We start from the raw sequence: 14076 nt of genomic DNA on the forward strand, positions 1-14076 counted from the left end.
ACAAACAACTCCCATTGAAATTGCTATTATAGAATAAACTTTCTCATATATCAAACAAGTTATACTTACCTAACAACTTATGTCAATCAAGTTAATTATATTTTAACACACATATATACGAGTTTACTACTGTAGACCCAATTATTCTTTAGTTAGAGGAAGTTAATAAGATACATTGTATCTATATCAATGTATTTTAAATGATAAATTATATTTAAATCTCGCTATTAATTTTAAGATTTAATTTAGTTTATTATTTTTAAAAATTTTAATTAATTTATTTATTTTTCATAAAATAATCAATATTATCCTTCTATTCAAATTGACATTAATAATGAAAATAAAATTAGATAAAAAGAAAATATTGAATATTTTTTTAAAATTAAAAATTTTAAAAATAGTAAAACCAAATTAAGTATTTTAATTTTTAAAAATAATAGGATCAAATTGAATAAATATTTATATAACATTTTTTGTTTAATTAAATAAATTTGTATTTATTTTACTTATCTTAATTAGATCATAAATGAAAACAATGAGTACTTGGAATTAACAAAATGATCACATAATGAAGAAATTATCTAATAAAAAAATTTAAACTTATCTAAACAAAAAGAAATTTGTTAATTTTTTTTTTTCAATTTAGTCTCTCTATTGATAAAAAAAATTCAATTTGACCCCACTAGTTTTAATTAATTCAATTTAGTCTTTTAATTTTTAGATGATAGTTTAATATTACCCTTCCATTTGAATTTATTAATATCTTTAATATCAATTTGGACAAAAGGATAACATGAAGCATTTTTAAAAAATTAGAGAACCAAATCAAATCATTTAAAAATAGTGGAAGCAAATTGAATCTTAAAAATAAATAGAGGGAACAAAAGTATAATTTAATTTTAACTAAATAAGTATATCCGTGAAGTTATTACAACATAATTTTCAAAGCATAAAATTTGTGTATTTGTTAGAACATAATTTGACTTTAAAGCATAAAGTCTTGGATAATTTTATATCCTATTTTGATGTTGAGATAGATTAACTTTATTTTTAGGGGTCATTTGCTAAGGAGAACTTTTCTCATATCCAAGAATCATAGTTTCTAAGAATTATAATTTCTAGGAATCATGATTCCTAGAAATAGCTAAAATATGTTTGGTTACTCATAAAAGTACCCGTGAATATTCATACATGATTCTCAAGAATAAAAGATTTTCATGTTTAGTACGTGAAATATTTTTTCTTTCCTGAGAATCTTAAGTTGAGAATTTTGATTTTCCATATTTGGTAGCTAGTTAAAAAAAACTTAAATATAAATTTCTAATAACTATTTTTATTCCACTTTCCCACTAAAACATTATCATGGGGGTGGTAACAATACTTTCACAGGTTAGGAAAATGTTTTTATGTATATAAAAATATATCTTTCACTCCTTCTATTTCTTTTTTTCCTTCTCTTTCTTTCTCTATCTCTCTCACTTTCACTCCCCCCCCCTCTTCCTCTCTCTCTCTCTATCTCTTTCTCTCTCTTCCTATTTCTTTTTCTCCCTCTCTCTCTTCTTCTATTTCTCTTTTTACCCCCTCTCTCTTTGTCAATCTCATTCTCACTCCTTCTCTTCTCCTCTCTTCCTCCCCCTCACTATTTCTCTCATATCTCTATTTCTCTCTCTTTCTTGTATCTTATTATTTCTTGACTTTATCAATTTTAATAATACTAAAATCTATTTTATTTCTATAGTTTAATGATATTTATTAACAATATTTATTTATTTATTTGAATGAAATGAAATATTATACTTTTATCCTTCTTATTTATTATGTAACATTTTTTTTATTTCTTTTGTTGAATTCTATATTTAATAATTTTAATTATAAGTTTTTAACTTTTAAAATAATTTAATGTCATATTTGTATTAAAATTTGAGTAAATATAAATATATTTAATGAATTTATTTTAATAAAAAATATTTTTATAAAAATATTTATATATAAAAAAATATACTATTGTAACAAAACATAAAAATCTTTAATCCCAAATAATCATATATGAATATTGTTAAAAAGCTTTTTTAAATAATCAAACAAATTTTAATTATTTATAAGAATTATAATTCTTAAAATATGTAATTATTAAAAATTATATTTTTCCATACCAAACGCTCCTTACCGTACCAAAACTATCTAGCTACTCAAGTTGGTCTTAGTCAACATTTATTTTTGGGTGTGCTTGATAAATTATTGAGACAAAAATATAACGATGAATATGAAACCAACAAATTGGGCTTGCACGCAACGATTGAGGTCAATACATTCATTGAATGGTTATGGTAGGTTAGACACGTGGCAGAATCTCAACACGTGTCACATTCTTAACATTTCTCTTTCTGACACACGGTTGACAGTTAATAACCGCCCCTTCATTTTCTTATCATGAATGTACAAAAAATAATTAATTAATAATTTAATAAAACCTACACACATGTTCTGGAATAGACTATAGTCTGTAGTGTATTCAATATTCATTACTTTTTTAAATTTCCTTCCGCGGAAGCGCGTATTGATAATGAATTATTAATTTTTCCTTTTATTTATTTTATTTTTTTATTTTTTATTTTTACAAATAGATTACAAATTTGATATATATTGTTTTACCCGAATCAATTTGGAATATCCTCTGTTTTAATTTTTTTACACAAGTATTTTAATTATGAGTTATCAATTTCAATTTGTATTTATTATATATATATGTATATTAAATTTAATAATTTTAAAATAAATTATTAATAATTAAAATTAATCTTGTATCATAATATAAATTATTTTTCATAAATATAAACTATAATTTATGTGATTAAAAAAATTTATTTATCTAATATTGAAGTTAATATAATTTATATATTAAAATATATAATATTTATATATTGTAAATTTTATTTATCAATAATAGACATTTAACATATACAGTAAACTAAAATACTAGTATATATTAATGTCATTTATGTTTTAAAGAGTAACTTTGTCTTGTGTTTTAAGAAAAAAATATATTATTGATAAGAGATTAAAAAAGTTAAAGTCAACAAAATATATTTATAAAAATAACAGTTTGTCTTATTAATGCTAAAGATAAATTTAATGTTAATAATTAAATTAACTAATTTTAATTATTGTAAACCAATTAATTAGGCCTTTTAATTTTAACAAAAGTTTTATACGACTTCATATATAACTGTTAAAGTATATATAGAAAAAATCAATACTTTTTATTAATATAATATTTCATAATTAGTAAATAATATAAAAAATTTCAATACGTTTCAATATATTAAATACTTTATTATTATTATTATTATTATTATTATTATTATTATTATTATTATTATTATGATTATCAATCTAGTTTTGCATCGTTTAACAACCATTAATCTTCTTAAATAATTGAATTTCTATAACCTTTCTATGACGATACCTTATCTTATAGGTAGTGTTGCATGTGTTTGATTTTAGTTTGGTCAGCTTGACTATCTTAACAGTTTGTTTGACTAAACAAGACATTTTTAGTAAAGAGTTTATTAATTTGATTACTAGATTATAACATGTTTCAATTTAAAATAATCTTTGAGATTATAACTTTATTATTATATTAGTTATTCTCATGTATTCAGGTTGATTTAACATTTTATAGGCTCGAGAAAAAAAAGTATTATTTATATATATATGTTCTGAAATGTTAAAAAGTTTTACATTGTTTAGAAATTGAGATTATGGATATAATTGATAAATACTTTTTTTTTTACTTATTAAAGTGCTTTTTTAAGGATAAAATTATGATGGTCTAACAAATATCAAAGTAAATAATACAACGAATGCAATGATTTTAATAATGTCAATAGACTTATGATTGGGACATTGATGACACTATAAAGGTCAGACGAACCACTCATGCCTGGCCCTCAACTTCAATAGGGATGTGACAACTCGACAAGTTTCACATTAGCACAACTCTAACATAAACAAAGTTATGTCGTGGATAACATAAGTCGCCTAACCTAGGTTTATCATGCTACAAAACTTGGACATGATGCACACACACACAAACACATATATATGCACATATACATATAATACTCAAGATCTCAATAATCGATCAAAATCAAAACGGTAAAATAATTCTTGGTCACCAAAGTAGTGAATAACATCCTCTATCTACAAACAAACATCAAACCTACTTTATATTTGAGCCAATCTAAAACAACAAAAGCAAAGTCATGAGACTAGCTTGTCTCAAACTTCCACCATTCTATAGATGGCCACAACAGCTCCAAGTTACTCATTCTCTAACTAAACTTGGTTTACTCTTATGTCAAAACATGATCATCATTGCAGTTAACACAACAAAAACTAGGGTAAACTTGATAAACAATAACATAAGATAATAATAAGGAAGTGCATATAGAATTAATATAACATATAACTCAAGCCTCAAACTGCTCATGACATCATCATGTAGTCCCACCATAGGGGAACCATGCATAACCACAATAGAACTCATCATCATATGTTACATCCTACATCATCATATGTTACATCCTACATCATCATATGCTACATCCTACATCTTGCATACTAAACATCAATGTGCTTACTTGCGCTATATGTGTTGTCATGTATGAACAACGAAGATCTCCTATACAAGCAGTTTACTCGAATCTGTGACACCCTCTACCCCGCATATCATAAATCAATAAATTTAAATAATATAACTTTAATAATCAAACATGTTTAAAGAGTATCACATTTTTAACAAACATAATCAGCGGAAATTACAAAGAAATAAATCTCAAAGTTTTCAAAGTAATTTAAAATAACATTAACAACCTAATCTAATCTTATCTATACCCCGATGTCACATGTCCTATCAGAGCATAGCCCATAAAGAAGCCTAAGCTTCACCACCAACATCCTCAGCCTCATGCTGATAATCACCTGTATAACGGTTAAAGAAAAACAACACAAAGAAAAAGGGAGTGAGAAAACATCTCACTCGGCTCACAGTGTAGAAATATATACCAGATAGCCAAGCACAAACAAAATATGTATAACATAGATTAATAACAATATCACATCTTACTCATTCAAGGCATATTCATTTGTCATATAACATCAAAAGACACATGTATGGACACGGACTACATTTTATCATGCATGTGGCGCCAGTCACTTATCACGTAGTATATTGCCGCTAGCAATACACAAAGAGTAGTCTAGGAGTACATGCCGGGACACAACCTCTGCGCACTCTCACTAGAAGGACATACTACCAGAGTCTCGTCGGGATAGCTAAGCCGCGCAAGATACATCCCATGCACACAATGGGCGAGACTGGGACTTCCAAACCGAGCCATCCCCAAGGACTGATCCCCACAGCTTTTACACTAGGGGGCCTTCTCTGGCGGCGTATTCCATATCGTACCCTTATCACTTTATGCAAATGATGCATGTCAAACAAGACTCTATGCATTCTCATATCACTTTATCACTTTCCATGGTCATTTCTCTTTATCACATTTCATATCTCATTGTCACATTATCACATTATCTATCTCATGGTCAATCATATCTCATGGTCATTTCACATCATATTTCATCATCACATCATATCATTAGAAACATCACATTCACATTATCATATCATATTCATAACTTTCACAATCATAATCTCAACAAAATTTCTATTCATACACACATATTAACCAAGCAATTAGAACATACAAACAATATAACATACAACAAACACAGGATTGGGGGCCAATCCCACTACCCAGCATACAATCCCACACCCAGAGCGAGATTTCTCACTCCCCCCCTTACCTGGATGACAAGCGCTGAAACTAAAGAAGAGCTTCCTCCTCTAGGCTCCTTCTACTAGGATAGAACCACCTCCTATGGATTCCTCTAGGTCTTCAAAGAGAAGAAGAGGAGAAGAAGAGAGTATAAGAGAAGAGAGAATGAGAATTGAGGGATGGTTTGCAATGGAGAAGTGAAGGGCTATTTATAGCCTTCAAGACACATTAAAAAAATGGAAAATAATGAAAAAATCTTAGACAAAACTAAGTGGAATGAATTAGTGAGATGAATTATTAAAGTTGGTGGGATGAATTAATGGAGTTGGTGCCATGTTCTTTTCCTCATCGACTTTAGCTACTGATTTGGACCTTATAGACAGCCGAATCTGAAAATATTTCCTTCATGAAAGTTGTAGGATTTTCTCTTATCTTTCCATAGCCACCAAGTTTGTATCATTTGAACAACCACCGACCAAGTTATACCCCACAAACCGAGGCTTGCCAATCAGTCCAGCGAGAACCAATTGTATCAATCAAATTCCAATTTTGACCTCCTAAACGACCGATTTTGCAAATGGCTATTTCTGTAAAAGTTGTTCGTTTTTCTCTTAGATTTCCATTGACACCAATTTTGCATCCTTTGGACCATCACAGCCCAAGTTATGCCCTAAACACCGAGGTTTGCCAGTCAGCCCAGCGAAAACGATTTTATTGAAAAGAAAGTTTACAACTATCTAATTAAGCCCAACAATATACATATATTTCTAAAGCCTACAATTAAGCATAAATGAAATGTGAATTAGCTACAATTGAAGTAAAATATAATCACAAAATTATGACCAAATACCACATAATAATAATAATAATAGTAATAATAACCATTTTGAAAACTAGGGTGTTACAATTCTCCCCTCCTTTAAGAAATTTCGTCCTCGAAATTTACCTGAAAACAGGAATGGATAATCTTCTCTCCCCTTGCTTTCTAGTTTCCATATAGCGCCTTCTTCAAAGTTTCCTCCCCAAATAGCCTTGACTAAAAGAATTTCCTTACCTCTTAGTTTCTTTACCCTCTTATCCTCAATCCTCAAAGGTATAGTCTCATAGGTGAGGTTATCCTTTAACTGAATGTTGTCGGATTCCACAATATGAGATGAATGTATTTTCTAGGTTGAGAAACATGAAAGACATCATGAAGATTTGATAGGGATGGAGGTAACGCAATTTGGAAAGCTACATCACCAATTCTCTTAAGGATCTGGTAGGGACCAATGAATCGTAGAGTAAGCTTGCGAGATTTAAGTGCTCTACCAATTCCAGTCCAAGGAGTTACTTTAAGGAATACATGATCTCCTTCTTTAAACTCAAGGTCTTTCCTTCTTTTATCATGGTAGCTCTTCTGCCTACTCTGTGATGCTCTCATTTTCTTTTGGATTGTCCTAACCTTTTCAGTAGTTTGTTGAACTATTTCAATTCCTAATATGGCACTCTCTCCAGATTCTGCCCAACACAAAGGTGTTCTACATCTCCTACCATACAAAGCCTCATAGGGTGCCATCCCAAAATCTAGAGGTGAACCTAGGATCTCTATCCGAAACTATACTAGTAGGAACCCCATGCAACCTTACAATCTCACCTATGTACAACTTGGTTAACCTTTCCAAAGGGTATCTAATGTTAATGGGAATAAAATGGGCAGACTTAGTTAATCTATCCACAATGACCCATATAATCATCCAAGTTCTTCCATGTCCTAGCTAATCCTACTACAAAATCCATCGAGATGCTATCTCATTTCCACACAGGCACATCTAAAGGTTGCAGTAAACCTGAAGGTTTCTGATGTTCTCCCTTAGCCTTCTAACATACTAAGCAAGCATACACAAATTCTTCTATCTTAGGCCACTGGAATATTTTCCTAAGGTCTTGGTACATCTTAGTGGCTCTTAAATGGATGCTAAGAGTACTCTTGTGTCCTCCCTTTAAGATCATCTTTCTAATTTCAAGATTACTAAGCACCCAAATTTATTCTTGCACCTCAAAACAACATCAATTCCAATTTTTTTTTTTTTATTATAAATTTTAATCATATTCCTACTAATCTTTTCCACTTGGTTCACTAGAAAAGATTCTAATCTCATCCATTAATTCACTAGTTATTTTCAACCATAGTCAATTCAATGTTCCTAAAGGTAGTCTCACACATCAATCATAAGTCCCTAAATTCTCCAATCAAATCCAATCCTTAAATATATTAGTGATCATCGTAATCAAGGCATCTGTCATAATATTGATATTACTTCTATGATCATCTGTAAAGATCAAGCACCTAAGCATGTTATACATATCAAATCACTAATTTTACTGCTCCATCTTCAACCAATTCAAACCCCTATCCATCACCTTATTCTATAGTCTCATATCTTGTTACCAATATGAATCAACTAATTGTATTTCTCCAATTTATCTCAATGATCCACTTGTTACTCGAGTCACACCTAGTTTTTCACCACTAGGAGTAATCTCACAAGTCAGACTTAAATCCCTAAAAAGATCCTTCTTTCTAATCATAAGGAAAAATATAAAGGTTTCCTACTCAAAACATTGGTTACCACAATGGCTTTGGCCAAATAACCAGTAAGATCAAAATCTTATTCCTTAAAAATTTCTAACTATCTCTTTTGGTCAATAGATATTTAAAACTCTTATGATCGCTAAATACCTCAAGCTTAGAATCATATAGGTAATGTCTTCAAATCAAGGTCATGGGTAAGGTAATTCCTTCTCATAAATTCTCAATTTTCTAGAATCATAAGCTACTTATCTGTTCCTTCTTGCATCCACACTCTATCCAATCTTATCTTAGAAACATAACTATGTTCCACAAAAGACTTACTAAAATCTAGTAGTATTAACACTAGTCAATCTTGCCTTAAGGGTTGGAACTACTCTCATACTTACTATCCCACATAAAGACAATACTCCTCTTAGTGAATGTAGTTAAGGGCAAAGCTATCTTAGAAATTCCTTCAATAAATCTCCAATAATAATAAGCTAACATCATAAAACTCTTATCTTCACTAATTGGCTTAGATATCTCCCCACTTAAATACAACTTCTACCTGAGACATATCCATGTTTACCTTAACTGGAATTTACAAGAACTAGAAAACTTATCTTATACAATAAAAATAATAAATAAATCAATCAATCAATCAATAAATAAGATAAAATAAAATAGTAATACTTAACATACAACCGTCTTGAATATATCTCCACCTTCAACTACAATATGATCATATCACACCCTAAGATCAATCTCACTAACCACACGACATTCACCAATTGATCCCTAAGGTAATCTATCCACATATCAACATACATGCTTACTAAATCATATTAGAATACCAACTTTAAACCTTCAAATATACCATCGATAAGCATGTACATGAACAAACTTTATCACATAGCATTATACAACCTTTAAACAACCTCTCAATCCTTATGCAAACACCCCAAAACAAAATCAATTCTTATCCTTGCATTGCCCAACGATTCAAAAATATCATGAAACCATACATATCCCTTCAACAATGTTTAAAGAAAATGATACCTAGAGAGTTATACTTATTCAAATGATCTCAAACCTATCTCAAAATAAAGATAAGAGAATAAGCTACAACTCCTACGAAGACATAGAATTCTAAAAAGATCATCTTCTTAGCTACAAATTTCAAAAACCGCAGCAGATATATTCAGCGCTTATAACTAGACCTTTGATCACCAAAGTAGCTATAACTAGAGTTCTATACCTCCGTTTTACCTGATTCCAGTTCCATTAGAAAGATAACGTCCAAAGCTACTACTTTTGTGAAGACCATAAAATCTGATTCTGTCAATATGATACTCATACAGGCACAACAAAATTTTAACGAAAATAATCCCCATATTATACAGCAATAGTGTACTAACATTTCACAAAATACCTCAACCATTCCAAACTCACTCCTTTCCACCTTAAACTCATATTCAAGCTTTCCATTACAATCCTAGACCAAAACAGCTCACATATTTAGTGCAAAGGACTTAGAGAATAATATTCACATATTACCTAAACCATAAAAGTTAACATGAAGCACCAATACTCAAGGAACGTTTCAACCTCTCATCAAAATATCAAAACTCCAATTCTCATATACAACCTCCTTGGATTCAATCGCTACTACTATAGATTCCTAAATTTCATTAATCGTAAACTTTTGACAAATTAATGTCTCTCCTAATTCTAAGGTCTCAATAGGCTTTATCCGTACTATTGGTACATAAGCTCACCATACGAGTGATACTACTCAACCACTACTTCTTACGTAAGCAAGAAGTATCAACCAAATAAGCAATTATGAAAAGAGCAATCAAAAATAGCATCATCAAATTATATCATGTCTATCAAACAAATCCTGAGAACACAATGCACACAACATAATCAATCATCATATTAGCACATCAATCAACTCATCACATTATTAATCTACCAAACAAGCATAGTAGACTCATAACTCACGGTCGATTAGATCGACTTGCTCTGATACCACTAAATGTGACACCCTCTACCCCGCATATCATAAATCAATAAATTTAAATAATATAACTTTAATAATCAAACATGTTTAAAGAGTATCACATTTTTAACAAACATAATCAGCGGAAATTACAAAGAAATAAATCTCAAAGTTTTCAAAGTAATTTAAAATAACATTAACAACCTAATCTAATCTTATCTATACCCCGATGTCACATGTCCTATCAGAGCATAGCCCATAAAGAAGCCTAAGCTTCACCACCAACATCCTCAGCCTCATGCTGATAATCACCTGTATAACGGTTAAAGAAAAACAACACAAAGAAAAAGGGAGTGAGAAAACATCTCACTCGGCTCACAGTGTAGAAATATATACCAGATAGCCAAGCACAAACAAAATATGTATAACATAGATTAATAACAATATCACATCTTACTCATTCAAGGCATATTCATTTGTCATATAACATCAAAAGACACATGTATGGACACGGACTACATTTTATCATGCATGTGGCGCCAGTCACTTATCACGTAGTATATTGCCGCTAGCAATACACAAAGAGTAGTCTAGGAGTACATGCCGGGACACAACCTCTGCGCACTCTCACTAGAAGGACATACTACCAGAGTCTCGTCGGGATAGCTAAGCCGCGCAAGATACATCCCATGCACACAATGGGCGAGACTGGGACTTCCAAACCGAGCCATCCCCAAGGACTGATCCCCACAGCTTTTACACTAGGGGGCCTTCTCTGGCGGCGTATTCCATATCGTACCCTTATCACTTTATGCAAATGATGCATGTCAAACAAGACTCTATGCATTCTCATATCACTTTATCACTTTCCATGGTCATTTCTCTTTATCACATTTCATATCTCATTGTCACATTATCACATTATCTATCTCATGGTCAATCATATCTCATGGTCATTTCACATCATATTTCATCATCACATCATATCATTAGAAACATCACATTCACATTATCATATCATATTCATAACTTTCACAATCATAATCTCAACAAAATTTCTATTCATACACACATATTAACCAAGCAATTAGAACATACAAACAATATAACATACAACAAACACAGGATTGGGGGCCAATCCCACTACCCAGCATACAATCCCACACCCAGAGCGAGATTTCTCACTCCCCCCCTTACCTGGATGACAAGCGCTGAAACTAAAGAAGAGCTTCCTCCTCTAGGCTCCTTCTACTAGGATAGAACCACCTCCTATGGATTCCTCTAGGTCTTCAAAGAGAAGAAGAGGAGAAGAAGAGAGTATAAGAGAAGAGAGAATGAGAATTGAGGGATGGTTTGCAATGGAGAAGTGAAGGGCTATTTATAGCCTTCAAGACACATTAAAAAAATGGAAAATAATGAAAAAATCTTAGACAAAACTAAGTGGAATGAATTAGTGAGATGAATTATTAAAGTTGGTGGGATGAATTAATGGAGTTGGTGCCATGTTCTTTTCCTCATCGACTTTAGCTACTGATTTGGACCTTATAGACAGCCGAATCTGAAAATATTTCCTTCATGAAAGTTGTAGGATTTTCTCTTATCTTTCCATAGCCACCAAGTTTGTATCATTTGAACAACCACCGACCAAGTTATACCCCACAAACCGAGGCTTGCCAATCAGTCCAGCGAGAACCAATTGTATCAATCAAATTCCAATTTTGACCTCCTAAACGACCGATTTTGCAAATGGCTATTTCTGTAAAAGTTGTTCGTTTTTCTCTTAGATTTCCATTGACACCAATTTTGCATCCTTTGGACCATCACAGCCCAAGTTATGCCCTAAACACCGAGGTTTGCCAGTCAGCCCAGCGAAAACGATTTTATTGAAAAGAAAGTTTACAACTATCTAATTAAGCCCAACAATATACATATATTTCTAAAGCCTACAATTAAGCATAAATGAAATGTGAATTAGCTACAATTGAAGTAAAATATAATCACAAAATTATGACCAAATACCACATAATAATAATAATAATAGTAATAATAACCATTTTGAAAACTAGGGTGTTACAGAATCAACCTTACCAGACAATAATTATCCTAGTCACTCAAGTATCATCAACATAGACCCTAAAGATCTAGTATGACCATTGTAACATCTTGATTTTCTAAAATAAAATAAAATAATTTTTTAATAAAAATTAATTTATAGACTTATTAGTTAACTAATTAATTAAGTTTATAATGTAAATAATATTTTTAATTTAATAAAATAAGTATTTTAATAAAAAGAATTAGACTTCAGACTTAATTAATTTAATTAATTAGGTTAATGATATAACTAAAATGTTTTTGGAAACAATAGGTAGTGAGTTAGATAGGAGACTTAGGTTGGATTCTTGAGTCTAACCCGAAGGCTTATTAATAATACGAAAAAGTGGGTTAGGTCATATACATGTGTTAATTTTTTAAACCCTAAAAGTGTCTGTAAAGGAAAAACTTAAAGGAGAATCCTAAGGAGTGAATGGAGTAGCCTCAAAATAATAAAGATCATGCTCATTGCCTTGGGAATCATCATTTGAGGAACTAATAAGGAAGTACAAGTTGTTGTAGTCCAGGAGGGTGTGATACCATTTGAGGAAGCACTAAAAGATATGACGTAGACGATGAGTAATAACAAAGAAGAAAACCTACATGAGGCCAACAGAGAGAGCTCAAAGTAGTGATTGAGGCAAAATAGAATGTGCTTGTGCTATAGAATCATCACTCGAGATGAGGAGGGAGTGAGAATGTCTCATTCATGGGCACAAATGAGGGGTATGGGCAGTGAGGTGACCCCTAAGCCTCTTTAGGATTTGTAATTGAATGTGTTTGATAAATTAATTGAGATTGTGCGATTCATGTGGTCATATGACCATTAATTAAATTTTATTAAATTTTGAATATATAAGGGTTAAGGCTAGGTGATAATTGGGGAGGTTTGTATGAATTGGGGGTTTTACACAAATTAGATGATTTAGCGTTAATTGATCGTAAGTAAACATACCTTAGTGATTTTATGATTTTTTTTTTGTGTGATTAGCCAAATAGAGCTCTATTTGTTGGGTTAAAAATTAAACAATTGGGGCTAAAATTTAGACTCAACAATTACAGAAAAATGTTAAGAAATAACCAAAAGATGAGCTTCACGTTCTATGCGTGAAATATTACATTTATAATTTGTAAGCCTTGTGAGGATCCCTTATATGGCTGAATTATGTTTTGTGATATTTATAAGAGTTGTAGCCTTGGATGTTAGCTTTCCAATGATACTAGAATCATCCAAAAATAAGTTATATAAACCAAGTTATGTTCCAATTAGTGAGAAAAGGTCAAACTATCTCAGTTTTAGGCTTAAATATTGCAGTTTTGTAATTTTTAAAAATAAAATATGGAAAAATAAACTTTTGATGTCAAGATAGAAGTTGTATATAATTATCTTAACTTTCAAATAAAATTAAGATCGACTTGATAGCATAGGTAAAACTTTAGATATCGCATTTAGGCCACACAATGTTTTAGAAGCTTAAGATAAGAAGAGATAGTGCATGAATTGTAATAGAGAGTTACTTTATTCTTTAAATGCTTAATATTGAGAATGGTTTGAAATACTAATAACTATAGTTAAGAAAGAG

At 30.7% G+C, this 14076-nt stretch overlaps 1 long non-coding RNA gene across 1 annotated transcript; it reads right to left on the minus strand.

Annotated features, from left to right (window-relative positions):
* Positions 1–3869: 3869 nt before the first annotated feature.
* LOC145958268 (uncharacterized) lies at positions 3870–12431 on the minus strand. The gene is made up of 3 exons (XR_014433988.1): positions 11597–12431; positions 5869–10711; positions 3870–4983 (listed from the first exon to the last, which is right to left on the minus strand). It is a non-coding gene; the product is annotated as an uncharacterized LOC145958268 (long non-coding RNA).
* Positions 12432–14076: the final 1645 nt, after the last annotated feature.

The sequence above is a fragment of the Cajanus cajan genome, chromosome 1 (assembly GCF_000230855.2).
Source record: "Cajanus cajan strain Asha chromosome 1, NIPB_CcT2T_4, whole genome shotgun sequence".
Lineage (NCBI taxonomy): Eukaryota > Viridiplantae > Streptophyta > Magnoliopsida > Fabales > Fabaceae > Cajanus > Cajanus cajan.